Source organism: Marmota flaviventris, chromosome 15, assembly GCF_047511675.1.
Source record: "Marmota flaviventris isolate mMarFla1 chromosome 15, mMarFla1.hap1, whole genome shotgun sequence".
NCBI classification, from domain to species: Eukaryota; Metazoa; Chordata; class Mammalia; order Rodentia; family Sciuridae; genus Marmota; species Marmota flaviventris.
In genome coordinates, this window is record NC_092512.1 from 36,495,640 (window position 1) to 36,521,650 (window position 26,011).

Here is a 26,011-nt window from a genome sequence, read left to right on the forward strand (position 1 = left end):
CTCCTACCCCACCTGAACCTGCTTCCCACTGGGAGGTCCTCAGTACTTTGAAGCTCTGGGAAATTGCCACCTATGAAGAAGAAAGAGAAGGTACAACTGGGGCGCTGAGTATATGGCAGAGGTGGGGTCAAAAGTGAAGGCTCTCCTCTGACCCAAAGAAAGGGAGGTGTATTGTACCTGCAGCAGACACCAACTTCCACCTCCCATAACACATACCTTCAAGAATGAAGACAGCCTCCTTTAACAGAACTGAGCTCTTGGACTCTCACTGTAGTGCAGAACTCAGACCTTAACCATTTTCAGGGCTTACCTGTTTGCTAGGATTGATTTCTCAGTTTTCCCACAAATCTCTATAATAGCTCATTGTCAGACTGTGTTGAAAGCTATAGAGAAATGATATATTTGAGCTTCTTGTTCACCTATTCTGAAGAAGAAATGCTGCCTTGAAAAGCAGCAATGAAGCAGAACTATCAGGGATGTTCTCATCACCTTCCCAAAATTGTTTTCCGTGATGCCCTTTTTGCATTATTTTAAAAAGAGGAACCAGATGTTTTCCTAAGGGGAAATTTCTAACACCCTCTTTCTGAAAAATAAGACGCTGGAACTAAGGAACCATCCACTCAGGATTTCCCAGGTTATAACCCGAATAAAGTCATGGATGACATCACCTATAGTGAGAGAGCTTTTCAAGTATAAGTAGTAGCTGCTGTATCTAACAGGATATTTTATATAAAGATTCCTAGATACTAAAACACTTTTCCTTACCAACCCAAAATTAGTAGGCCAGAAAATGGAAGAATTTTTTCTTTACAGTTCTTAGTTAAGCTAAGATTAAACACCTAAAAACCAAACTTAGATGTGTGGGATTTTCCATAGCAAAATAAAAAGTACCTGGAACACAATCCAAATAAAATCATTTTAAAAGAAATGATGCTGACATATCTGCTGAAGAGCCACTCACAGAATGTTTAATCTACATCCAGGGATGTCAGTTGATTGGCTCACATCCTGATCATTTGAGGAAAGGACACAATTTTCAAAAGGATAAAAATATAAGATATCACTTAAAGAAACTGCCAAATTGAAGTTTGAAGATATTAGCAAATGTACTCAGTATTTCTTTCTTTCATCAAAGAGAGTCAAAATACAGTTTTGTGTTTAATACATTCTGTTTAAAGGGTGTAAGATAAATAAAATATCAATTATTTCAGAATAGAAAATATTGAGAACCGGGCTGGGGTAGAGCGCTCACCTAGCATGTGTGAGGAACTGGGTTGGATCCTCAGCACCACATGAAAATAAAATAAAGGTATTGAGTGCAACTACAACTAAAAAATAAACATTTCTTTTAAAAAGAAAGAAAATATTGAGAACCATAAGCAGTTAGAACTTGGAAGAGGGAAGGGAAATGAATTCAAAGCCTCATGAGAAAATAAGATTGGTTCTCCCTTTGAAAAAGGAAGACAGACAGACTTGAAGAGGAGGCGGAGTGACATGCCAGGGAGAAAGAGCCGAGAGGCAGAGGGCTAGAGGTTCTCAGTAAAACAGGAAGTGGGAGGAGCTACCCCAGCTTCCCTTATTAGACCATAACATTTGTGAGGGCAGTGCTGTGGTTTAGATAAGCATCCCCCAAACGCCCATGTATTAAAGGCATGGTCCCACGGTAGTGTTATTGAGAGGTGGTAGAACCTTTGAGAGGTGAGGCCTAATGGGAGGTCTTTAGGTTGTTGGGGGCATGCCCCTGAAGGGGATTGTGGGTCTCTGGCCCCTTTGTCTCTCTCTTTCTCCTTGTTTCTCAGCCATGAGATGAGCAGTTTTGCTTCACCACATGCTCCCTCCATAATGTGCTACATCACCACAGGCCCAAATCAACAGTGCCAACCAATTATGGCTTGTAACCTCCAAAACTGTGAGTCAAAATAAACCTTTTTTAATTTATAAATTGGTTACATCATGCATGTGTGTTTGTGTGTGTGTGTGTGTGTTAACCAAAAATTAACCAACACTGGCAGGGACTGAATTTGCTTTTGTTCCCTATTGTAATACCCACTGTCTAGCATAGTGCATGGCATATTGTTGACTCTAAATTAATATTGTTAAATAAAATGCAAGAAAGAATGTAGACCATCAGGACTTAGAAGAGTGAGAAATACTGGGAATAGCTATGGTAGGAACTGTACCTTGGAATCAAGAACAAATGAATAACAGGATTGCTAATCTGAGGTTATGCAGTAGTACGCAATTACAGAGTACTGGATCATCATTTTTTCTGAAGTTTAGAAGAAAGAACAGAAAAAGAAGTCTGATGGGAATTGATATGACTAGCAGTGTAGAATGGAAAAGGGATAAAAGAACACAGTATTTGTGGGAGGGTGATGGAGACCCAGCTGGAAATGGGATCAAGGGTGGAGACAGACTGGGAGCAGCAACATACTGGCGAAGTCATGAAATTACAGGTAACTTTGAGGGCTCTAGGCCAGTATGGCGTATATCTTTGCAATATATAGATTTGTAATAGGCCAAGTATCCAACTCAAGGTCTTACTCTAAATTCTGTGAGTGTTCAGACATGGACTGTATCTGATTTGTTTTCTCCTGTGGTCTGACTTGTTAATTAAATGAATACAACAGGGGGGAAGAGAATAAATAAACAAATATCAATCTCCTACTTTAAAACAAGGTAGGGAGGACAGAAGGAAGAGATGAGTTAAAGACATGCTTGATTTATGTTATATATATCAAAATTGTGAACTATTTAGATTGAGATGAGTTAAAGACATGCTTGATTTATGTTATATCTATCAAAATTGTAAACTATTTAGATTTTTGTGTATATTAATGTATATGGATATGTAGGAATATATATGTGTGCATAATACATATACACAAATACTTATCCTTATTAAATGTCCACAGATAGTCTGCAATATTGGGTTTGATAACAATGATTAGAAAATCTATCATTTAGTTGTATATTCTATGTTCTCTGAGTTGTGGGATGGGGCCAAGAACCCATCAATACAGGGTAAAATTGAGGCCAGAGGGTGGGTAAGAGGACTAGAGGTAGGGAACCACTGATGGCTAAGAACTAGAACCAGATTCCTGAGTACTGACAAACATCTTGTCCAAAGGTCAGTTATTGAAAGGCAAGGGCATAGAGTTGACACAATCTGAGCAGGATCAGGGATGGGACTGGCCAGGTCAAACAGAGGGACAAATTAGAAGTCACAATACAGGCATATCTAGAATTATTACTGTATGTTTGTCTATTTGCAAAACTCCAAAGTCAAACTCTCTAAGATAGCTTTTTAAGTTCTCGCCCTTTTTCTTTTCTTTTTTCTTTTTTCCTTTTGGTACCAGGGATTGAACTCAGGGGCACTTAACCACTGAGCCACATCCCCAGTCCATTTTTTTTTTTGTATTTTATTTAGAGACAGGGTCTCACTGCATTGCTTAGGGCCTTGCTGAGTTGCTGAGGCTGGCTTTGGACTTATGATCCTCCTGTCTCAGCCTCCCCAGCCACTGGGATTACAGGTGTGTGCCACCATGACCTACTTAAGTGCTCTGCCTTTAGTATTATACATGGTTACCCTTCTAGGATGTTCTTTTTAAAAAATGAATTTTTTGAATTAATGTTATTATTACCTCCTGTTAAAATATCCTCTTATGAAGTTCTGTTTATTTAAGGTTTTTTAATGTAAACACATAGACTCACATACTTAGGTGTTTCAGTTTGGAAATTGCTTCTGAAAAAATGAATACAAATATACAATAGATGTATAATTATGAGTAAATAGTAGGGCTGGGTGTGTGGCTCAGTTGGGAGAACTCCTGCCTAGCATGTGTGAGGCTTTGGGTTCGATTCTCAGCAATATTCTTTATATATTATTATATAAATAAATAAATAATAAAGGTCCATTGGCAACTAAAAAATTTTTTTAAAAAAGAGTAGTTAGTTATCATTGTTAGATGGGCATGAGGTAGGAGTAGGGGTTGGAGAAAGAAGAGCATGAGCACTGTGGTGCACGACTGTGACCTTATAGGCTACAGCAGGAAGATTGTTAGTTTGAGGCCAGCCTAGGCAAATTAGCAAGACCTTGTCTTAAAATAAATAATAACAATAACACTAAAAGGGCTATAGACATAGCTCAGTGGTAAAGCACTGAGTTCAATCCCCGTACCACAAAAAGGATTACAAAGAACTTCTACTCTACTTCAGATTTCCGAAGGCTTCAATATGTAAAATATCAGGGGAGTCCGCTGTTTACTTTAAAGGAAAACAAGAATTCCTCACTTGTTTTCCTATTAGGTCCATAAATCAGTGAAGTATTAAGGTAGAAACAAAAGAAATATCTCTTTATGATCCATCATCTCCTTTAGTCATTAAAATTCTTGAATTTGTGTTGCAAAGTTGTATTTCTGAAAACAGATCATCTTTAAGTATGGTTTCTGAATCCCCAAAATGTTTGCTATCAGTTTATTCTTTTTCTATTCAACATTGAACATAGAGAAGATAATTTAGTAGAACTTGTGCGTGTATGGAACTAATATTATATAAAATCTAGATTGAGCATCCTCTTCCTCCTGGTAAAAAAATAAATTATAGTAGCAACTTTCATGTAGGGGAATTTTTATTTGAACTACGCCATTTCAAAGTTACAGCTCTATAGTTCAGTTTTCCCTTCATGTTCTTGGGATCAATTGTGCCAAGTTTCGCTTTTATCACAGGATATTAAAACTCTAGAAACAATTTGAAATTGAATACAGATCTCTGGCCCTGAGACTTTAGATATTTTTCTCCCTTGCTTAGATATCCAACTATTTTAAAATCTCTTTGATCATTGATAGGAATGTTGGCTTGGCACAGTCATTTTAGCTCCAAACTTGTGATGCTTTTTGAAAACACCCGAATATAAACTTCAACAAGTTAACAAAGGGTCCCAAATTATCCCCTCTGGTCTTAAATACCTATCAGCCGATGTATTCAAGGTATTATATGTCCTATCTTGCCTATTTTTTAATATCACACAGACTTTCAATTAGCCATTTTGGGTTCTGACCACATTTTCTAAGAAATAACTGTTTAAATATGTCTTCCTTTAACATATTTTTAATGGGATTCCCCTGGCAAAGGTAGATGGGATTTTTATTAGAGCCATACTAGAAACAGAATTGTTTTTGATAATTGCTGATGAGTTTCCTGGCTAGCACATATGGAACTAAAGTGACAGTTCCATTGAGCAGAATGGATGGCAGAAAAAAAAGGGTGAAAGATGGTCACTCTGGAAAAAAAAATATATATTGTCCAGCTCCAGCAGAGGTTTTTTCTACTTAGTTGCCTTTCTCTGATGGTTTCTCCCTCCTTAAATGCCTGGATCTTCTTACCTATTCAGTGCTCAAATATTAAACACAAATATTAAACATAAATTTTAAAGGAAAAGAAAACTGTGAAATAGAACTCCTAAAAATGATGTTTTTCCCTTTCATAAAAACTTTCTATAATATATTGTCTTCAAATAAAAGCCATTCAATCTAATATTCACTTATCTTAAAATAACACAATTGGTAATAGTTAATATTTCCTGAACTATTACTAAGTATCAGGCATTGTGCAAAATGCTTTTATTTATTACTTCCCCTAAAGTATTTAATTTTTTTTTTATTTTAAGTAAGATTTCCATCCCCCTCCCCCCCCAAAAAAAGATTTCTATCCCAAGAAAGTAAAACATATATATTTATTCTGGAAAAAAATAAGAACCACCACATTTAGCACAGTCTCAGTAATTTTTTTTAATTAAAAAAATGTTTGAAGCACATTTAGCTAGATTCCTAATTCAACCATAAAATAACTCAACAAATAGTCCAGAGACTATCCATCTTTGAGTCTTGTAAACTCAGTGTGTCCTCCAAAATAAATCAGTTGTAAATACATTCCTCAGTGATTTGATTGTGGTAAATTTCTTTATTCAGCTTTATATTAGCTGCAAACCACAGGGTGCCAGTCTTCCAGGCTTCCACAACATTATCAAGGGCAACAGGAAGAGTAGTCATTCTTCCGCCCTAGGGGACTGTCACAGGCCATGTGCTTCTGACAAAGACTCCTCATGGGTCATCATTATTCACTTGGACTATGCATTCCCAAATCTGATTCCCCTAACCATTTCTTTTCCTCTTCTTTTCTTCTCCAACAGTGCAGAATTTCACTGTGAACACCGTGGACACTATCTAATTAGTCTAATGCAATTCTGGTAGTGAATGGTCTTCATTGCATTATTTGGTATTAGGGTTCTGGGTCATATCTAAAAATGTTCCAGCTTGAAAGTTAATGTAATCCCGTGTTTGTTTGCTTTTGTTTGGAAATCTTTTCATTCTCTAGTTTATTATGTGGTTGAAGAAGGTTAAAGCCAGCATTACCTAAAATGCTATTCATATTTTCTAAGTGAGGAAAGTATTCTTTGTATATATTTAACTTCAGTCTCTTTCAATTATATAATTGGCTATCAGTACCAGTTTGTAGGTATGTATAAACAATGTAAAAATATCTCATTTCAAAAATGATAAAGAATGAATTACAAATACATATAATATAGTACCTGAAAATTTAATCTGAAATTATTGAGGAAATGGAAACAGATGACTTAATCCAGGAGTGAGTTAAGTATATAAAATATATCCTGTAAGATTTTATACACAGGCCAGCAGGAGACGACATATATGGCACCAACCTTTCTCACAGCCAAGGGAAATACTGTCAGTTCCACAATTAGTATCCAGAAGACAAAAACAAATGGGATAATAAACAAGGCAAACACTATACCAGGTGCTTAAAAAAAAAGATATTTTCAGAGAGACAATAAATATGGCAACAAGTTTCATGATTCTTTCTTATAAATCCCTTAACTTAGTCCCAGAGAATTATATCAAAGTGAATTCATTAAGGAAATCTCAAGAGCATGAAGAAGCTGTGGCAATGAACTGGGAGCTGTAGAGGGAGGAAAGAGGATGGTTTAGGCACAATCCAGGAACTACAACATTGCAACTGTTGGCCATGATATGACATACATTACCAGGAAGATCATGAAATCTGTTGTCTAATCTAGCCTCAGGAGAGTGAAAGGGGATACTATTTATAATTAAGCCCCCACATCAGGCATAAGTCATTGGCTGTCCTGAGCAAACTGAGACATATGGTCACTGTAAGTCATTGCTTAACACCCACTGACATCCTGCTCCCAGCGCAACCTGCCACTGTGGATCTAGTGAGCCAATTCAGTCTGTTCAGCACAGAGTGAGTCTAACCTGCTCTAGTTATAGGGGACTCTGGGAATTTCCAGTTCAGGTCACCAGCACAGAGTGAGCTTGTCACCCAAACAGGGAAAGTAATTGAGAAGTACTGAAGTAAGAAATTGGGAACAGTGGCCTGAGGATTCAGGTTCCATCAAGAAAAGATTAGGGGAAATGTTCAGAGAATGTGTGAGGGGGAGATAAATAAGGTGCCTCTGATAGCATAGGTCCCATGAAGAGAAAAGAACACCTTCCTTTCCCCTAGTACTCTGTGAAAGGCCCAGTGGGAGATATACTGGAAGAAAACTTCTTGAAGTTGGGTACTATCATAATGGCTGACCCTCTTCAGCTGTGGTTCTCAAACATTTAGTATGAATTACCTAAAGAACTTGTTAAAAATTAGATCCCAGGCTCCCAGCCCATGGATAATGATTGTATTAGTCTGAGATGAAACCCAAGAATCTATTTTAACAGGTACTCCATGATTCTAGCTTATGATTTGGAAAACATTACCCTGAAGACTGCTTAAGTGGCCCTTCACGGAGTCTAACCCTCCCCCAAGAAAGAGCACCTTGGGCCAGATTTAGTGACGAGTATAATATCTATTTTCCCTGTAGAAGGTGGACAGTGGGAGAAAGCTGGGACTGTAGGAGGGATGGATAAATGATCACAGAAGTTCAGCTTTTAGGTACTAGAAGGACTTTTCCAGCAAGTGACATAGGTTCTCAATTTGGAAGACAAAAAGGCCTCTCCTCCCCAGGTTCACAGTATGGTCCTGGCCCACATAGGGATACAGGCAACCCTATTTTAAAAATTCTAGTTGGAATAATCTTACTCTAGCAAGCTACCCTTTACCCAGTAAGAGCAGCTAACATTTACTGATGATTCACAACATACCAAGCCTTCAGGCTTGTGTTTGTATTCATTTAGTCCTGAGAACAACCCTATGGGCTAAATACTATTTTTATCCCCATTTTATGGCAGAGAACATTGAGCTGGACCACTGTGGTATACACCCGTGGGGCTTTGGCACAGTGTGGTATATGTCCATGGCACACAGTAACACAGCACAATATTCACAGTCTTACACACTGTTCCTGGCATTTGGGTTATAGAAATTCTGTAACTTTCCCAGGGTACTACAACTAGAACTGAAACTCTGAAACCTCATAGATGAGAAAAAGGAGGTAATTGTATAAGAAGAAATTCCTATGACCCTACTGGGAAGGGAATTGAACCAACCTAGAAATCAATGTATGTAGTCACAAAAGGATAGGTAATGGTGAGAAGTTAAAAAGTAGTACATTCCACCAGGTGTGGTGGTGCATGCCTGTAATCCCAACAAATCGGGAGGCTGGGGATTACAAATTCAAAGCCAGTCTCAGCAACTTAGTGAGGCCCTATGCAACTTAGCAAGAGCCTTTCTGAAAATAAAAAATACAAAGGTTTTGAAATGTTTAAGTACCTCTGGGGTCAGTCCCTGGTGAAGAAGAAGAAGGAGGAGAGAGAGGGGGAGAAAGAGGAGGGAAGAAAGGAAGGAGAAGAAGAAGGAGGAGGAGGAAGAAGAGAAGGAAGTAGCACATTCCAGTCATCCATATGACAATCTCCAAAGTCTTCCTGGGCAAGGAAGATACCCAAGACTTCTTCCTAAACCATGTGGATGACAACAGAGAATAAAGACCCAATCTGCCATTCCTGATTGTATTTTTCTCCCAGTGAAATTACCCTAAGGTCAAGTTTCCTGCCTCTGATAACCACAAACTAAATTAATGTTACTTTGTCATTTATATCACTTTTGGCCCTCATATTACTGTGATTTTCTTCATGTCAGTTTCCCTGACAAGTTTATGAGGTGCTTGAAGGCAAAGACAATGTTTACTATGTGTGTATCTCCCACTACCTAAGGAAGGCATGTCATGTGTGCGTAACTAGACTTCTTTGGTTGCTTTCTTCTTCTCTCTTAGGTGTCATGCACTAAGCTCTATGCCTTCAAAGTTTGGTGGGAAAGACCTATAAGTAATAATATAGTGCTCTATATAGAAAAGTATAGAGTAGGCAAAGTGCCTCCTACAAAGTTAGGCGGCATTAAAAAAAAAAAAAAGGCTGGAGTTGTGGCTCAGTGGTAGAGCAATTGCCTGGCATGTGTGAGGCCCTAGGTTTGATCCTCAGCACCAAATATAAATAAATAAATAAATAAAATGATCCATTTACAACTAAAAATATTTTTTTTAAAAAAAGTTAAATAAGAGAGAGAAAAAATAAGGAAGAAAGGAAGGGAGAATAGAGAGGATCTGTGCCACTGCAGGGAACTTAAGTGTAACTAAAGAAATTTTCACTTGGACTATGAGACCATTGGAGGGGGCTGGGGTAGGTGTGGGAGAGGGTTATGAGTTCTGGAGCCAGATCGCCTGAATGGCCCAAATCCCAGCTCTGCCACTTACTAGCTATGTAACTGAACAAATTACTTAAGCTCTCAGGCCTAATTTGTTAATGGGATAACAACAGTACCTACCTTTGGGAGCTCATGATAATTAAGTAGCTTAATACTCATAAAACAATCAGAACAAGGCCTGTCATGTAGTATGTACACAATAAGGAGTAGCTATTATAGTAACCCCATGGTTCTCTCTCATTTCCCACTATTATTCTGTTCCTTGCAGGTCTTACCAATTATAATTCTAAGACAAACAGTCAAACTATCCATTTGTCTTCAGTCTCCATTTTGTTTTAAATAACTATGATATCTTTATTGAATTATTAAAATAACCTATTGGTCTCCCTGCTTCCGCTCTCCATCTGCTACAATCTGATCCACAAAATAACCAGAGTGATCAAAGATAAAGCCATCACAGGTAAATCAGATATTGCTTTGCTTAAATATCTTTTGCTTCATACCACATCATTAACAATCATTTAGAATTCTCCTTATCACATCCTAAAAGTTCTTAATCTGGCTCTCATCTACGTCTCTAAACTCCATCTCCATACACTCTTCCCTCTTACTATGCTTCAGCCTCTAGTTATCTTAAACATGACATATTTTTTCTTGCTAGAACCTTTCCACCTATTGTTCTCTCTGCCTTTCCCACCTGTTAACTTGTTTGTCTCCTTCTTGCCTTAAAGAACCAGTTGTCAAATAGAAGGACTTTAATTTGAGAGACCAAAATAAAGTAATAGCCTCCCTGTTTTCTCTCATGTTACTGAGGGAAATCTATCTCCCCCAACATTGAAGGCAAATATTTATTGATGCTGAATTAGAAAAGAGAAATGAAATAAGAGAAAATGGCTAAAAATTAAGATCCTAGGGGCCAATTATTATTATTTTGTATTAATCCATTGAGAAACGATGAAGCCCTAACAGTGGTCTTGGCTGGGCACTGGAATCACTTAGAGAGTTTAAAAAAATACTAATACTAGGGATCACCTCAGGGATTCTGTCTTAATGATGAGTGCAGCCTGGGCATCAGAATTTTTGAAAGCTAGTGAATTCTAACATGCAGTCAAACTTGAAAGCATCACTCCAAAGGCAGAAGGGAATATAGAAGAGCATGGGGATATTTAGAGGTTTAATAAACAGGTCTTGGTGGAGGTTACAGAAAGGAGAGTGCCTGGGAAGAATCCTAGATTTCTAGCTTGGGATGAAAAAGGCAAGCTTTAAGGAAAAGATAACAAATCCCACTGTGGACTGGCTGAGTTTGAGGTGCCTATAGAAATTCTAGTGGAGATTTTCAATAGGTATATCTTTCCTTATAGATTCATGTTGGTCTAGTTCTAAAGAGTAGGAAATCCCTCTAATTTTCAGGAAGACAAGAAAAGGCATCTCTGGAAAACATGACAATTGTACAGAGTACAAGACCATCTTTCTGCACAACTTTACTCAAAAACTCCCTCCAAGCCAAATCTCCATCTGTGCTAAAATGTTTAACACGTTGATGTATTTTCAAGAAGGATTATGTATGAGTACTATTCCATAAATCCATTTAATTTACTATTCTTATACTATCTGTAGGCTTAGAGTTTCCCATAGATTAAATTGCTGACAGCCTTCAAGTGTCATTTAAAGGTATACATATAAAACAGCTCTAAAACTTCCAATAAATGAAAACAAATATATCTATAATCACTTCCTTTAAGATTTGTGGTCACAGACAAGTAGACTTAAAAACTGACTAGCTTGTTCAGTTTTCTAATTGGTAAATATTTACTGGGTTGCCAAAGAAACCAAGTACAGCCTGAAAAGACCATGGCTCTTTGGTTTGTTTCTAATTTAAATTAGACAGACACACTAAAATAAGGAAAGAGTAATATATTTAGTTAAGTAGCAGATGAGTAGCAGATGGCGAATGGACATTTTGTCCAGCATCTATTACATTCGTTTTTCAGCATTCCATGGAAAAGTTATCTACATCTTGAAGAGAAGTAACTGGGAGGGAATGGACCAGGACTGGAATGTATGTTTATTCAACCAAGAATAATTTATACCAGCTCCTGTGTAGGTTAAACAATTCAAAGGAGGTATGGTATGGCTGGTTTAAAAGACACAAGGAGGTGGAACAGACAAAGCCGGATTAAAGGAATTCTGAATGTACGGAGATCAATAAGGACATATATTTATTGTGGCCAAGAGCTGCAAGGACGCAATGCAGCAAGCTCTGCTCTCCCTAGGGCTGCCTATCAAGCAGGTGAACCAAGAGAACACAAGGGAATAAATAATGTGCGAAAAACCAGGAGGCAGGGTCCCCCGGTCCCGCACCTCCTTTCACCACGGGCAAGGTTCCCGCCACCCCCACCAGCTCCCGAAAGAGGACTCTCAGGACTTCGGAGAGGCGGGCGGCAGACACTCGCCCCATAGTCCGGCCCATTCCAGGCGAAGCCCTGCGACAGTGACAGCCCTAGGCCCCACGCCGCCCGGGTGCAGCCAGGGACCTCCAGAACCCGGAGAACTTGGGCGACGAACAGCCGCGTCCCAGAGACGCCCGCGGCGGGTCGGGTGGGCGCGACGCCATGACGCACGGCACGCGGGCGGAGCGGTGCGCCGGGCGGGGCGGGGCGGGGAGGAGAGGGGCGGGAGGAAGGAGTGGGAGGAGGAGGCGGGGAAAGCGGGGCTGAGGGTGGGGGAGAATGGCAGTTGCGGCACTGGTTCCCGGGAGCTGCGGTCCAGCCAGAACTGCGGAGGAGGCGTTCGGGAAAGCAGCAGTCCGGACCCCTTCCCTCCGTTACCCCTGCCCCAGCTGAGAGGCACCGCGGCGGGTCTAAGGACCCTCCTCCGCGCTTCCTCCGGCTTTTGCCGTCGACCCCAAGAGATGGGCCTGCTCTCCCGCAGCCTTGCGCCGCCGCCGTTCTGAGGGCTTGAAGGTACAGCGGGCACCCGAGGAGGTTACTCCGGGAATGGAGGTGTAGGGAGGGCACGGGCGGCTCCCGTTTCTGAAACCCGAAGAGCTCTGGCCAGAGCGCTGCCCTCGCGCCCCTCCCGGAACGGATATGGATTCGGAAGTCCCGCAGAAAAGGCACCTCCTCCGTGTCCACTCGGGGCGGCCCGGCGGTCAGGCCTCGGGGTTCAGGCCTTGGGCTGGGTCCGGGTCCACTGCGGGGGCCCAGCGCGGGCTTCTCCTGGGAGCGGGCCGAGGCCGGGCGTGGGCTCCGCCTCAAGCCTTGACCTGGTTGGGCTGTCTGCGGGGCGGGCGGCGGCTCCGCAATGTTGTGACGGGCCGAGAAGGCGCTCCCCGAGCACTCCTCCAGCCCCCGAAGCGGGCGCGACCTGAGGGCGGCTGCGGTGGGGAGGCGGCGGGGGCGGAGCGCATTCCTGACGGGTGATATCGGCTCTAACGGAACCGTTTCCGGGCCTTGCTGCACATTCGGGGACGGGACTTCATCCCCCAGCCCCAGCTGCTTGGGGCCCATAGGGTAGGAGAGCCATGTAGCAAGGGAATGTTCATCTAGGAGAATTAGTACACTCTTCAAAAACGAAAATCACAAACGCAAGAAAGATGATGTAGCCTTGGGAAACGTCTGTATATGGGAGGGGGGGCGGTTTCTTCCCGAGTGATGCCCCCCCCCATGATAAACCCTCAAGGTGTTCCCAGCCCTCACCCAGCAAGTAATGCCACTACTTTTATTATTTTTATTTTTGTTTGCCGCTACTTTTTAATATACAGATTTTCCTGTGATTAGGTTTTCATTCTGCACTTGCTCTTTTTTTATCCCCATTTCCATTAATGGGAAGAAGAAAAGGAAGTTAGGGTTCATTAACTCCGATGCAAGGACAGTAAATGAAACTGGGAAGAGTGAGTAAGGCTATATACGTGGGAGAGAGAAAGGTTTCTTTTTTGTCCATTAGTCCCTTGGAGGAAGGAATAAATGAATGATACTTTTACTCTGCTTAATAGTTACTATTTAAAATGTTGCAGAATGCTCTATTAGGTTGACGTTGGAAAAGATGGCCTTCAATTGTCGCTGCAATTTTCAAATCTAGGTGTTGGCTGGAAAAGCTAGTTTTAAATATTAGTAAACCGAGGAGACATAAAGCAATCTTTTCCCTTGATCGGTTGCCTTAAAATATTTGTGGTGTTTCCTTTCCATTCTGCGGAGTTGTTTTGTTGTTGTTTGTGTGTTTTGGTAAGAACGGGGCTTTTTAAAAATTGTTTTTTGTTTCTTATTTTAACCTAGATTCATTTACCCTTGGTGTGTGAAACCTGACGGTGTGCCTAAGTTTTATTTTCATTTTTGCCATTAAACTCCTTACCACTTCTTTTTATAATTCAAGTCATTGCCATATTTGCCTGCTTATGCTTCTTTAACCCTGGGCAGTCTGGATTGAATTAAAATGTAAATACTTTTCTCTGTTTAGAAAACAGCTATGACCTTATTTTTAAATTGCCTTTCCTTGCTATATGCAGTTAGAAGGTAAGGATTTAGAATTAAGTGTTGGGATTTAATAAACCAAATTATGCAAAAAATTCTGAATGTTGTTAATATTATGCTTCATAATGTTCTTTTAAAAATTACTGTGTACAGTATAACTGAAGTTTAAATTTTATATTCCATGGGAAATATTTTAATATCGCAAGGTGTCTTTCTGAGGAACAAAAAGAGTCGTCCACTTTTATTCTTTATTTATATAAAGAATCTAGTGTTAGATTTTGGTTTTTTTACCTATTAGTGGGATTTGTTGGATTTTTGGAGCCTTTTTACTTAACTAAATGAAACCATATTATTTTCTGTCAAACAGGAAAGGCACTAAGATTAATATCTTTAAAAAAATACTTAAGTAAGCGTCTTAGTGAAAAGTAAATGAACTTCCCATATTTGAACATAAGTGAAGTCATAAAACAACATTTTTTAATTTGTGAATGACAAGTACTTGGGGTTTAATCTCTTTTCAATGGAATCAGATGGAGGTATACTAGAAAAGAATATAGGTATATTTGATAAGGAGTCATTAGATAAAATTAAATATGGGTAATTTGAGTCAAATTTTTTTTAACATTTGAAAGAATCTTTTGTATATTATGACAGGTTCTGGTTTTATTGTAAACGTTTATTTATTCATTTAGATTTGTCACAGAAATTCTTTAGTTTCTGATCATCCATCTCACATATGCTTTAAATTATTTTTTGTTTAATCTGCAGGCACTGAGAATTGAGAACTGTAGTTTTCTGAAATTTCCAAGAGGTGGAAAAAGGCAAAATATTTGTAATACCCTGTAAAAATCCCTAGTCAAGTGCTTGTCATAAAGGAAGCTGGTAATACATTTTGTTAAGTTCACATCAAAATTGTTCACTTATATCTGCTCTACTTAGGTAGTCTAGAAAATAATAGAGAATTGTTATTTGTTTTTCTGATAGTACTAATAAGCGGTCTTTGTCAAATGCAGGCTGATTCTTACTATCTCAGCTTAGGCTCTTTTATATATATATATATATATATATATATATATATATATATATATATATATATATATATTTTTTTTTTTTTTTTTTACACAGTTGAGGCCCAGATAAAAATTAGGCCATCTTGGGCTAAAGGCCAAAATAGAGTTGACTTTATAAATTTATATTTGATTGAATATTATATTGTGTTTGGCAATCTAGTGCTTCACTGCACATAAGAGCAAAGTAATACTTTAATGATTGTCTCTGAGGCTCTGGGATCATATGTAGAATACTTTAGCTATAAGGCTTTAGTTTGATTCCTGTTTAGCAAAATGTTAATCTGATTACTATGGAGACTAGCTAAATTTTCCTTACTTAGGCTTTTTTTCCCCCTCCAACTAGGAGTAATTATTTTTCTTTGATGTTTTCTGTTGTTGTTGTGTTTATTTTTTGTCACAATATGACAGAGATGCATAACATCAAAACAGTATACATGCATAAGCATATCTTCATAGCTAAAGACTAAAAGATAATATTTGCTAAACATCTGTATTTTAGATGGTGGTAGGCTTCAATCCAAAAGCAGTGAAATCATTTGGGGTTTAAAACTTGGGTACTTTATTTGTTTCTCAATAGCTATCATATGTCACTGACTCTTTCTATATTAAAATGAAAAAGAGAAGCACATTTTGTTATAGTAGTTTTCTTAGTTTTTGCTGTATTGCTCTTGTTTAATAATACTTGAAGAATTATTTTTATTTTTCATATTATTTTTAAAGCTATGCTATTACCTTTAAAATCTTGTCCTGTTGTTATCTGGTATTTTATTTTAAAAATCATTTGCTGGAAAATTACTAGTTGTTGATTTTAGAAGTCCTATTTGAGAAAGTTTTGTTAAGTGAAAGTCTCAATAGGACACAACTGATGAGGAGTTGTTTTAGCATACAAACAAGTTTGTGCACTGAATTTTGAAGCCAAATTTTCTTCAGAAGGCACCATAGTTTTAAGTTCTAAAAAAAGAAAAAGAAAAAAGGAAAGAAAGAAAAGGATAAAAAAAAATTCAGAACTGATTCTTTGATCCACACAACTGGAGTTGGCTTAACATTTATGTACACTTAACATTCTTAGCCTCTGTTCTACTCTGGAGACACCTGAGAGTGAAAATAGCCCTGTTGTAATGTGAATAGCTAGCTGCCAGTTGAAGAGGAACTTTTCTAAAAATGAATTGTAAAAAAGGAGCAAACTAGTTAAAGGGAAGGAGAAGGAAACCTGGACAGGCTATTAGGAGTCTGATAGTATTAGGCTCCTAGAAAAATATGATATAGCATAATATTATAAATATTGTATCACAAAAATAGATGGTTAATAGTCTGACTCTATGGATTTATATTTTGTAATTTTTAAATCAAGTATTGACATTTGCCCCCAAAATGCTTTACTAAATTACTCTTAAGCAAGATCACAAATGAGATAGTATAGGAGACAGTGAGACTATTCTGTGTTCACTCTTAAGCATTTGGCATAAATCTAATGTAATAGGTGTTGAATAAGTATTTGCTGACTGAATAAATTATCTACAGTGTAAGGTATCTATTTCATAACTTTCTCTGTAGCAGTGCTTTCCAATAGAAATATAAAGTGAGTCACAAATATAATTTTAAGATTTTCTAGGGCCACATTAAAAGAAGTAAAAAGCAACAGGTGAAATTAATTTTCATAATTTAACCCAACACATCCAAAATATTATTTCAACTTGTATTAATGAGTGATTAATGAGTGATTTTACAGTCTTGGACAGTGTAGCTCCAAGAATATTTTATATAACATCTTCTTTTCCACAAGAGATTCTTCATCTTTTTGATAGTCTTTTTTCTTACCAATTGATGTTTGAGGGCAAATACAAAACTGTATATGCCGTTATACTAAAATTATTGAGTTGAAATGCAAGTCAGGGTACCTGTTTTCTGTTCTCCATTTTACAACTCCCCTACAATGATTTCATACACATTTTATTGGTTTAGTATAAATTAATCATGTATTTGCAACACTCTGAACTGCTCAGACAAGACTATTTTAAAAAGTTTTTTTATTAGTAGTAACTTGTCATAGCAAGGCTCAATATAAAAACAAAAGGAAGAAGTCCCCATGAGACTACTGCATATGGAGTGTCCTGTTACCTCCCATTTTGGACTCAATTACAATGAATAAATCAATACACGGTGTTCTTGTAACACATAGAATCAGGAGAGATGAGTAGGTTTGTTTGAACACCAAAATTTAAACCTCTCATCTATTTATGTGGCCTAAACCCATCTGGCCTTCACTTTGTGTTTGTATGAATAACTGGGAGTCTTGCATAGGCATCCTTAAAGAAGTCATGAATAAAGGTTCTTTGGAAAGGGAGCACTGTGACTAGCAAGTAGTGTGACTAGATAGGGAAAGTAAAGCAACCATTTAGAAAAGCCTGTCATTTCAGGATATATGGTGTATAACATAGTGACAGTAATCTTTTATCCAAACCAGGGGTGGTAGTGGTTCCCCAGCAAGCAGTTGCAGACTTCTATTTTTATAGAGCCAGATTAAATAGATGTCTCTTTATATTCATATCTTTTAATTTCAAGATAAGCATACACTTTTTTTTAAATACGGAGAAACATGAAATATCTTTTGGCTTATTGCATAAATATAGTACACTTTACCAATGCCCCTAGCAAAAATTTCTGGATTCATGGTATAGTGGATTGAAAGGTAGCACCCCAGAAGGTAAGTGTTCACATTCTAATCCCCAGAACCTGTGAATTTTACCTTATTTGGTTGTATTTGTAATTAAGGATATTGAGATGAGATCATCCTGAGATATCCAGGTAGCCTCAAAATCCAGTGACAAATGTCCTTATAAGGGAAAAGTACATGGCTGGCGGGGGGTGGGGGTCATTGAGAGAAAGACATACAGAAGAAAAGGAGGCAATATAGCTATGGAGAGGAGACAATGGAGTGATGTGGCCATGTTCATGGTCACTAGAAGCTGAAAGAGGCAAAGAATAGATTCACCTCTAGCCCCAGAAAAGAATATGGTCCTGTTGGATTTTGGACCTCTAACATCCAGAGCTGCAAGAGAATAAATCTCTGTTGTCTTCAGCTACTCAGTTGGTGGCAATTTGTTACAGTAGCTGTAGGAAACTAATATATAGTCAGAAATCTTTAGTAAACCATGTATGGGGAGTACCAGAAATTAAACAGTTCTCTCTTTAGAATTCTAAAATCCTTTCTTAGAACTATTAGAGGAAGTGTGTTAATACTCTCCAGTCTTAACAGGTTTAAGAAATAGATCATTTCTTTTAATAAGATGTATTGTTACTTTCACTACTGTCATTTCTTTTCTCTCTTTCCTAGCTTGTCCATTCTTTGCTCTTTACTTTTTAAGAAAGTTCACATTTGGGTGAGGGGAATGAGTATAGGGTTAGACTAATATATTTTGTCTTTTTAAAGTGAATGGTCCCCCTCTTGCCTTTTCTATCTCTTACTGGATCCTCCTCTTCTCCCTTATAACTTAATATTGGAATGCAGCAGGTCTCATTCCCTCCCTTTCTACATTTACTTCCTTAGTGATCTCATCCATACTTAGAATCTTACATACCATCCATACACTTCTAGGCTAGATTTTTTTTTTTTTTTTTCCTGAGCTCCAGGCTTGTCGAACAGGTATTTGTGTATACATCTCCACCTAGATATAAATGCCTGAAAATGAACTAGTTTGGGCTTCATCCTTAAACTTGTTCTTTTCACATCCTCCCCTGGTTCAGTTAATCACAGTTTCAGTCTCAATTAATTGAGCTCAAATCCTCTCAAAACCCACTGTCTGTCAGAAAATCCTAACAGTTCTTTTTTCACAACATGCATCAAAACATATCCTCATCACTTCTACTGATGAGTCATCATCATCGCTTCTAGATTCTTGTTGTAGTCTTTAAACTGTTGTCCATACCATCATCCTTGTTCCTCCACCTATTAATAACAGAAGAATAATCCTTTTACACTATTTGGATTTTAAACTGTTTAGATTTTAAGTTTCCCCATCTTAGAATAAAAGGCAAAGTTTTTACATTGGTCTATAACGCCACACAGCCTGGCTCCATTACATTCTAGTCTATCTCATATATTCTTTGCCTTGTGCATTCCCTTTCAGTCACATTCTAGCCTGATTCTAGCCTGTTGGCTGTTTGGAGGGCATACCAGACATATTCTTCTTTTTAGGGCCTTTGTAGTATCTATTTCCTCTGCCTTGAACATTCTTTCCCCAAATTTCCATGTGGCTAGCTCCTTTACTTCCTTTGGGCATTTGCTTAAATATCACTTTTTAAATGAGACTCTGATTACCCTATTTAAAATGGTAATCAACATCATACATACACTCACCTTTTCTCCACCTCCTAGCGGCAAATCAAATTAAAATATTGAGGTGAAGTATTTAGAAAATTGTAACCTTCTATATAAAAACATGGAGTATTTTTTAGTAAGGTTTATGAGTACTGACCTACAGTGATTTGTAGAAATAAGATAGGAGTTGGGGCTTGAAAGAGAAGTCAGACTTTAAAAAAGAGCAGAGGAGAAGGAGGCAGAGACAAAGGCATAGTTATGAAAGTTGTGGAGTTGATACTATGTTATGTTTCATTGAGTTATTTAACAAGTAGGTCAATTAACTAGAATGTGGATTCTTATGTGGGAGAACCATGAGAGACTTAAGGTTAGACTGTGGGAGGGCTTTGAATTCAATGTGAAGTTTGAAATTTTTATTCATTATCTATGAAAATCAGTGGAAATTTGTAAGCAAGCCTTAACACAGGGTAATGGAGGTAGCTCACATATCAGGTGATTAATGAAGACCTTGTCTAAGATGATAGAGAAAGAACAGGGGGGACTCTGCCACATTAGCTCCATTTGGTCTAGACACTTTCTAGACTAAAGTGTCCACTGGAACTTTCCTCAGTGAAGGAAATGTTCTAGATCTGTGCTGCTCATAATGATAACAAGTAGCTATGTATGGCTGTAGAACATTTGAAATGTTACTAGTGAAACTGAGGGATTAAAATAAAATAATTAAAATAGCCTCATGTGGCTGGTGGAGATGTATTGGACCGAGTATCTGTAGACTTCAGTTTTTTCACTTATAAGCTGAAGAGATTAGAATACTAGTGTCACCAGGAAGATAAGTTCTGCAGCCAAATTGAGTGCTATCTTCTAAGAAGAGTGAGTGTTTGAGAAGATGCACCTTTACATGACTAGTATTTGTGCAATAGTTCCATGGTTTGTACCTTTTCACTCTTATCTCCCAAGTCTTAAGAAACCCACTCAATTTTTTTGATGGCTGCCTTTTCAAATTGGTCTTTAGATTGCTGCCTCCCTAAATTCAGTAGTTAAATATCTAACACATCTAATTTAAAGGTGTGTTTTAGAATTATAATTAAACTAATTTTGTTTCTTTCAAATTTTCGTTAAAAGAAAACTATTACAATGTTTATGATTGCTGTCTGTGTAATTCTTACCTACATACTTATGTTTTTGTTAGAAAATACTCCCCTGCTTGTTTTCTTTCTTTATATATTTAATATTTCCTTTGTGTTTTTGAGTTTTTAATCTCATTTCAGGGAACATTTCAATGTTGCATATCCAAAGGAAAACTGACACATTTTGCTTAATTGTGCCTCTTGTTTCCCAAGGGATATCATTTCTTACTTTATACTCTGAAGGACCTCTACCAAATACCTCTTGTAGTCTGTACTCTACCTCCTGTGTAACATATCACAAAATTATATACAAACAGTCATCGAGCTAACTCAAGGACTTCCTTTAGGAGAAAAAGGAAACTGCTTCTAAAATTGAGAAGTGAAGCCATGTGTGGTGGTGCATGCCTGTAATCCCAGCATCTCAGGATGTTGAAGTAGGACAATTGCAAGTTGAAGGCCAGCTCTAAGCAACTTAGTGAGACTCTGTCTCAAATAAAAAAAATAAAAAGGGCTGGGGATGTGGCTCAATGGTTAAGCACCTGTTGGTTCAATCCCAAGTGGAGATGGGACTACTATTAGTACTACTACTACTAATAATAAATAAAATAAAATTAGAGAAATGAGATGCTGCTGTTACTAGTTTGTGTGTGTGTGTGTGTGTGTGTGTGTGTGTGTGTAACTCCCCAAAAAGTATTTAGGGTGGAAGAATGTACTAATACTTGAGAAATTTTGAAGATATTTTAAAGAAGAGAAGAATTCTTTATCTGAAAAAAAACTTATCCACTGTTAATCCTGTAGTATTCTTTTTATTAAAGCCATCTGTAAATTTGTATTTAGAGTAGTCTTTTAGAATTGAGCAACCTAGACATCATCTGATTTTAAATCCTTAGCTTTCAGATAAGGAAATAGAAATTCAAAGTAAATAGACTTGGCTAAGATCTCATACTAGGTTTAACATTTCCTTTCTGTTTTTGCAGCACTGTATATTTTAAGTAGTTGAAGTTTTTTGACAGCTAGTTAACTTTTTAAAAACCCACTTGAAAAATTACATTGTTTTGGACATTTAAATGTACCTGGCATTTTGCACTCTGCAATGAGCAGCCAAAATGTTTTTCATCTTTTTTAATTTGGAAAATGGAATAAATAATGCTTTTTCCTTTCTTCAGCAGCTTGTTTTTTGTAATGGATAGAGTGATGAGTATTATTAAAGCCACAATGCACCATTCCGTTGTCTCAGTCAAAAGTAGGTTTATATAGGTAAAGGTAGCAGATGCATGTTTGTGAAGCTCTTTAAGAAATATCTCTTTTGGGAGGTTTTGTGGCATATGGTAATAGTTTATTCTCAACTTTAAATTTCTGTTTCTGGGAGATCATAGAAACTGTCTTAAGGATAGAACTCAAAGTAGTGTATATGGGTCTTGGTAAGCACGCACTTTTCAAAAGTGGAAACTGATTGCTGGAAATTGATAACTTTCTGTTTATCCTATATCCTACTTATAAGTAGTTAAATGGAAAATACTTATTGCATTTTTAATATTAGACAACTAGAGTTAGATTTGTAGCTATATAAATGTAAGAAAACAAAACTTAATTTACAAGAAATTAATTTGCTGTAATAATGTATTTCAAACTTATAATTATCTAACTATACTGATTACATTAGAAAAACCATTTTAGAGTCAACCATTTTTTCATTTTATTTCTAATCTTTTGTCTATTAATCTTTCAACAGTTTTATCTAGTAAATGGTTTAGATAGACTTGTGCCAACTTTTCAGATATTTATAAGTTATAGCTAATACTTATTAAGTGATTAATATGCACCATACCCTTTGCTGAATTCTTTGTATGTTGTTATAATAATCATGGACTACAAGTACTATTATTCCTATTTTTAGTAACCCAGTGTCACACATCTAGCTACTATGAATCTCAGAGGCTGAACTTTAACCCAGGACACACTGACTCCAAAGTCCATGCTTTACTCTGAATACATGCTCCATTGTTAGCTTATTTTTATATAGCATTTTTAAAATTTTACCAATTGGGCATGCTGATACATGCCTATAAACCCAGCTACTCAGGAGACTGAGGCAGGAGATGAGGCAGCATGATCCCAAGTTGAGGCCAGCCTGAGCAACTTAGTGAGACCCTGTATCAAAATAAAATAAAAAGGCTGGGCATAAGTGGTAGAGCTTGCCTAACATGTTGCAAGGTCCTGAGTTCAACACTCAGTGTACTTCAAGAAATATAAAAATTAAATCCTCTCCCAAGATAGTCTAAATTTTATTACCTCATTTTATCTCCCAATTTAAGGTGATAAGGTAGGTAATTGTGTCAAAACAGACAACTCCAAAATCATTTGGTGGAACACAATAAAAGTTTGATTCTCATACAGAGAACCACATGGATGACTCACGTATCCTTCAGTCTCATGTCTCTGCTGTCTGTTAAGTTCGACTTGGAGTCATCCACTGGAGTTACTATATTTAACCACCATTGAGTGAAGAAAGAAAGCTTAAGGATGTTTGAAGGAATGCCTTTGAGGGCCCATCCTTGAAAGGGCATGCATCATTGCACTTAAATTGCATTGGCCAGGACTAGTCAGGTGGCCACATCTTGCTACAAGTGGAATGGAAAATGGCCTCCTCCTTTGTGCTCAGGAGAAAAAAAAAAACAGATGAGCAAATAGCATCATCTCTGCCACAATAGTGTTTTCCCTGTTTTCAGATGGTATAGAGAGGTGGTTATTGACCTACAGCCACAAAACACTTGGTTAGAGATCCAAAGTACCCGGATTTCCTTACATCAGCATATAATATGTTCATATTTCCGAAGAGACATTGAAATAACTGAAAGGCATATAGATTGTATCTCTAGCACCATAGCTGCCTTTCACATTGGGCATTTAAGTGTTTTACCTCTTTGTGTTTGTTACATATTATTTAGAGATGTTGTTAGTTGGCTTACCTTATAAAGCATAATAAACTTAATTTTTTTTCCCAGTGGTGATTGTCATTTTAGGTGAAAGTGACATAACACTATAAAATTATTATATATATATACATATTTATAACTGCCTGTTGAACACACAATATTGATTAACCTTTATGTGTATGATTTTTTTTTGTCTTTAATAAATGTGAATCAAGTTTTGAGGATTTTCCTACTGTTTTATGTACTAATATTGGTTTCTGAAGTTAGGCACAGTGAGCTGAATAAGTATCTTTTTATATTAGATTATTTGGTTCAATTACATAGAGATTCCTTTTTGTGTAACTGAGTGTCAGGGTGTTATAAAACCATTGTCATTGAATGATACAGTGCTATCCAATGTTTTTATAGTCTATTAGAAGAAAGTTTTAGAATGGATTTTAATAAATATTTGTTTAGATTATGAGACTATCATATGCCCAAGTATAAATCAGGTTTTTCTTATTTAAAACTTATGCTTCAGAAAGATACACTATTAAAATTTATATGTTGGTGGGAGGGACAAAAAAATAGGTCCTTGCAGAGTCTTTCATGGTACTATACTTTTTAAGGAGGATTAGTCTGAAATGTCTGCTTAATGTTTAGATGCAGTAGAATGAAAGTTCCACAAAACATGGGCCTCTTCTGTTTTGTTCAGCATTGTATATACAGCGCTTAGTAGAGTATCTGGCACATAATAGGCTCTGAAGATGTTTGTCGAAAAAAGAAAACGAATGAAATGTAGGCAGGTTACTTGGAGCAAAAAGGCAAAAACATTTTAAACACATTAAGTTATTTTTAGGACACCTTACAATTGCAGGTGTTGGATAATGCAAGAAAACTTTTTAAAGATTGTTATTAAGAAGCAGTCCAATAAGCCAGGTGTGGTGTCCCATGCCTTTAATCCCAGCGGCTCAGGAGGCTGAGGAGTAGGATCACAGTTCAAAGCCAGCCTTAGCAATTTAGCAAGGCACTAAGCAACTCAGTGAGATCCTGTCTCTAAATAAAATACAAAACAGGGCTGGAGATGTGGCTCAGTGGTTGAGTGCCCCTGAGTTCAATCCCTAGTAGTGTTGTCCTGTTGCCTCACCGCCCAGCAAAACAAGCAGTCCCATAAATGGTTACCTTGTGAAGATTACAAATATATACTTAGGCTAAAATTTCCTATGACAGTATCATGCAGATTCAAGAATATTATATTTCGGAGCTCAGAGGAAGGTATCCTTTAGTAAACTGCCAGATGTCTAAGTCTATATATATATATATAGCCCAGGAGAGGTAGAATTCAAGCAAAAAGTTAGTCTTAATTGCCTTGAGGTGTGGGGGTGGAGTTTGGGATTGCCAGAGTGGCTGGAATTGAGTGAATAAATCCCAGAAAGGAGGGAGTTATTATAAAGTGTCCCTAAAAGTTGTGAATAAACTCTCCTCCAATACCTAGTTGTCTCCTGAACTATGCATGGGAAATTCAAGGACCTCAAAAGAAAGTAATAGCTGGAAGACAGAAAAAGCTGCATAGAAATCATAGCTACTACCCTTTACCCAGGAGACAGAATTTGGTATTTGGTTCCCACCAGGATAGTGCGGCTTAGTAAACATTTGTGCTTTCTCAGACCCACTCTAAAAAAGCATAAAGCCAAACCTCCACAAGTTAAAGTTGATGAGCCAGTGATTTAACTGCCAGGTGTAATAAAAATACCACTCTTCAGAAGATAAGAGATTGTAGAGCCTTTAAAACATATCATCCACAATATGCAGTTTATAATAAGCAATTACTAGTCATGTGAAATAGGAGGAACATACAGCTCACTGTAAAGACGTTCCTATATGTAGCAGAATGAGCAAACTTTTAAAGTAGTCTAATATTTTTAAGGAGTTAATGGGGAGAATGTGATCATAATGACTGACATATGGACAATCTCAATGGAGAAATAGAAACTATATAAAATTAGTCTACAACTCAAAAAGTACATTTTTAAAATGAGAATTTCATTGGATGGATTTAATAGTACATTGAAATAGTACATCAGAGGAAAAAGCTAGTGAAATTGAAGGTAGATCAGTAAAAATTTGCTAATCTAAAGATAGAGGAAAAAAAAAGAGATTTCAAAAAATGAGCAGAGCCCTAGTGGCCACTGGACAAAATTAAATTGTCCAACTTATAGATAATTGGAATTCCAGAAGGAGAGGAGAGAAGACAAGAGGGTTAAAAATATTAAAATAAGTTATCTCCCTGAAATTTCCTTATTTATTTGAATGAACTTCAAATCCAAGAATTTTGGTGAATCCCAAGTGAGGTAAATACAAAGAAATCTATGTCTAGGCACATCTTCATCAGACTACTAGAAGTCAGAGGTAGAAATTATTGAGTGTAGCCAAAGGG

General features: G+C 37.3%; 1 protein-coding gene and 1 long non-coding RNA gene across 2 annotated transcripts in view; both read left to right on the top strand.

Annotated features, from left to right (window-relative positions):
• Positions 1–1,695: 1,695 nt before the first annotated feature.
• Positions 1,696–6,330, top strand: LOC114101243 (uncharacterized). The gene is made up of 2 exons (XR_003584255.1): positions 1,696–1,909; positions 6,191–6,330. It is a non-coding gene; the product is annotated as an uncharacterized lncRNA (long non-coding RNA).
• Positions 6,331–12,548: 6,218 nt separating this feature from the next.
• Rnf19a (ring finger protein 19A, RBR E3 ubiquitin protein ligase) overlaps positions 12,549–26,011 on the top strand; it is a 42,072-nt gene continuing 28,609 nt past the window's right edge. Inside the window, exon 1 of the mRNA XM_027948685.2 lies at positions 12,549–12,638. The gene's annotated coding sequence lies outside the window, so the exon portion shown is untranslated. The remainder of the gene's footprint in view (positions 12,639–26,011) is intronic.